This window comes from Myotis davidii, unplaced genomic scaffold (assembly GCF_000327345.1).
Source record: "Myotis davidii unplaced genomic scaffold, ASM32734v1 scaffold1012, whole genome shotgun sequence".
NCBI lineage: Eukaryota > Metazoa > Chordata > Mammalia > Chiroptera > Vespertilionidae > Myotis > Myotis davidii.
Genome location: NW_006283769.1, coordinates 1,287,915 through 1,291,107, shown reverse-complemented (window position 1 = coordinate 1,291,107; position 3,193 = coordinate 1,287,915). Strand labels below are relative to the sequence as shown.

At 45.1% G+C, this 3,193-nt stretch overlaps 1 pseudogene; it reads left to right on the top strand.

Moving 5' to 3' along the window:
• Window positions 1–990, top strand: part of LOC107183658 — a 25,085-nt pseudogene extending 24,095 nt beyond the window's left edge.
• The last annotated feature ends 2,203 nt before the right edge of the window (window positions 991–3,193 follow it).

The following is a 3,193-nucleotide window of genomic DNA, read 5'->3' as shown; positions in this document are numbered from 1 at the left end:
AGCAGGAACTTGGAGACACTCCGGAGGAAGGCTCTGCCTCCAGGATGGAGACAGACATTGAAGAACTCCAGGATAGGGCCTCTGGATGGACCATCCCTGGTGATGGCGAGATGTCTGGGGATGGTCCTAGCAACTTCACCCTGTTCGGGAAGCTGGCCTCTGGGAGGACTCTCAATAGCATCCAGAGGGCCACGAGGGGCCTTTGTGACATCCTATCCAGTGAAGAAGAGCTGTAACACCCCCTGTGCCAGGACTGTACTAACAGTATCGAAGCAGCTGGACGCCCAGCTCAGGATCTCAGAATCTGACAGTCAGAACTACAAATGCTGTTTGGAGACCAGAGATGGATTAGGTAAGAACACGAGGGCAACACTGCAGGAGGTGGAGCTGGAGGAAGCAAGGCTGGTCCAGGAGCTGGAGGAGGTGGAGAAGAACTGAGAAAGGGTATTGTGGCCCTGGAGGCAGCCTGGACAGAGACAGAGATGCTGGAGCAGCAGGAAAGGCAATACCACAGGGACCTCAGTGAACTGCAATGGCAACAACTGGAACTATCAGCTATGGAGCGTGGAAGACCGGCTGTGGTACGCCCAGACACAGATAGCCTGGCTGAAGAAAACCAGCGCCTTCAAGGCCATGTTTGAGATCTGCTGTGATGGCCCTGTGGCTGTCATCGATAGCTTCAGGTTGGGCTGCATCCCCACTGTCCCTGTGAGCTGGAGTGAGATCAATGCAGCCTGGGGGCAGACAGCCTTGCTGCTCATGGCCTTGTCTAACATAGTCAGTCTGCAGTTTCAGAGGTACCAGCTCGTCCCCTGCAGAGAGCACTGCTATCTGAAGTCATTGACAGAGGACCCCATGGAAACTATAGAAACCGACTCAGAGAACAGGCACACAGCTCTGATGGGAGTGCGGTGAGAGGCGGTTGAGGGATTGAGCATAAAAAGAGAATTCATGGACACAGACCACAGTGTGGTGATTGCATGTGGGGGAGGGGGAGGTGTAAGACAGTATAGGGGGATAAATGGTGATGGAAAATAACAAAATACAGGAATAAAATAAATAATAAAATAAAATGTAACAGCACTAGCGTTTACTCACCATCCCCCTAACATTTGGGTTATCTAAAATCATTCCTTGAATGGTTGTGTTCAGATATACATTCTACCTAAAAATCCATGAAAGAAGAGCTTTCAGCTTGCTGTGTATACTAAAAGAGCTTACCAAAGGCACTGGGCTGACGCAGAGAAGTACAAGCCAGAAAGGTGATATTCCCATTGATTCCCAAGTCGCTCAGTGACGGCTCAAATGTAGCCTAGGCTACTTTTCTTCACAGTTTACTGTCACCAGACTTGAGGCTGATCATGGCCCCCTGCCAGAAACAAAAGGCGCTTTAGTTTTCTTATATTCTGTTGGAGACACAACTCCCATGTGAATTTGGTGGTAGCACTCAATACAGCCCAGATACTCTTCCCAACCTCCGTATATACAAAGGCTCTGCTCCGTGGTCCCTGCGGCACTTTTGTGAATCTGGGGGCACTCCAAGTAGTGACTCAGAACGTTTCAGCAGCCAAAACCAGAGTCCTGAGCATCTCTGGCCCAGCTGCAGACACAGCCTGCCATTAGTCAGGTTACCCCCAGAATCTATCCTTTCCCTTCAGATAAACGAAAAGGAAATAAAGATTTCACACAGGGACTTGTGACCAAGGGAACTGCGAGGTAGACCAAGTCTCACTCCGCAACTCCTTTCACAGTAGAATCCCAAACTCCTTAACCCCAAACTGGAAATAGAACTTTGGAAAGAGAGTTATGTAGTAGGTAAAACGCTGGTCAGGAGAGTGGACTCGGGTCCGAGCTCTGCCACCACCTTGCTTCACTGTCAAGTTAGGGTGCATCCTATGCTTTTTCAGTTCCTCCAGCTCAGGAATTGTAGGTTTTCTGTTTTTCTGATTAACCAGTTCTTGCTAATGTACCACTGAGCCAGGGTTAAGTATGGTGTAGCCTTTTGAGCCTTTCCTCACTTTTAGTGGCCTCTTTCCCATCCCTGACCCATGTAAACACCAAGCACAGTTTTGTTGTGTCTGTCTTCCATGAGATGGAGCGCTCCTAGAGGACAACGTGTGTCTTATCCATTTCCACATTCTCTTTGGATCAGGCAGGATGTCTGACCCATAGTAGCTACTAAGCAAAAGGGGCTCACCTGTTTCTTGGCTAGCTAATGGCTGTGACTGAAGACCATTTATGAAGTTAGGATGGCACAACAGATTGTCAGCAATAAAGTAAGTTACTGTACAATAGAAAGCAGCCTATATTGCCTTTTTAATCTTATCCCAGTGTCACCTTTCCTACCATTTTAAGGACAAGCTTTATTCATCACATAATAGTCTAAGCATTGTAATCATGGGATTATTCATTTTTATTTTAAATTTCCTCAACACACTGTGTGTGTGTGTGTGTGTGTGTGTGTGTGTGTGTGTGTGTGAAGAGAGAGAGAGAGAGAAGGAGAGAGAATGCACTTCCCCTAGTTTAACATTTCAACTTGGAAATACTTTTCTTGCTGTGTCATTCATACAGGTTTCACATCCCCCCAAAACAAACACTGACTGCAGATGCTGTTCTCCATTTCCTATCCCCTTTCTACTTCTTACTACCTCAGTGCATCAATTGAGCTCAATAATTTATTTGTTAATCAGCAAACTTAATGGAAAAACTCAAATTTCAACGGCTAAAACTTAGGAAAATGAGGAAAAATGTTGAACCAATAACATGGGTGGGTCACTACATAATATTCTGTTCCAATTTGATTAGCATCGCCCAGTCTTCTGATGAGTAAACTGTGACAGTCGACATACCAGATTCCCCAAATTAAACATTCTTCTCTATAATTAAATATCACAATTTCATTGTTTCGATAACAAAATTGAAATATTTTCCACCATCATAATATCCTTAGCAGATAATGTCATTGGAACAGAATGATGTTACCACATGATAATAGGCTCTCGATGCCAAAGTCAAGTTATACTGTTTATTTTCAAAGCAGATCATTACATTGACTTTTTTTTCCATTACCAAGTGATTGATGCAGCTTTAAAGGTGACCAACAAAAATTTCATCCAAAAAAAAAGTGATCTAACGATGGGGTTATGTACTGAATGATTCAAATACCAAGGGAGATGCCACATATAGCAGCTCA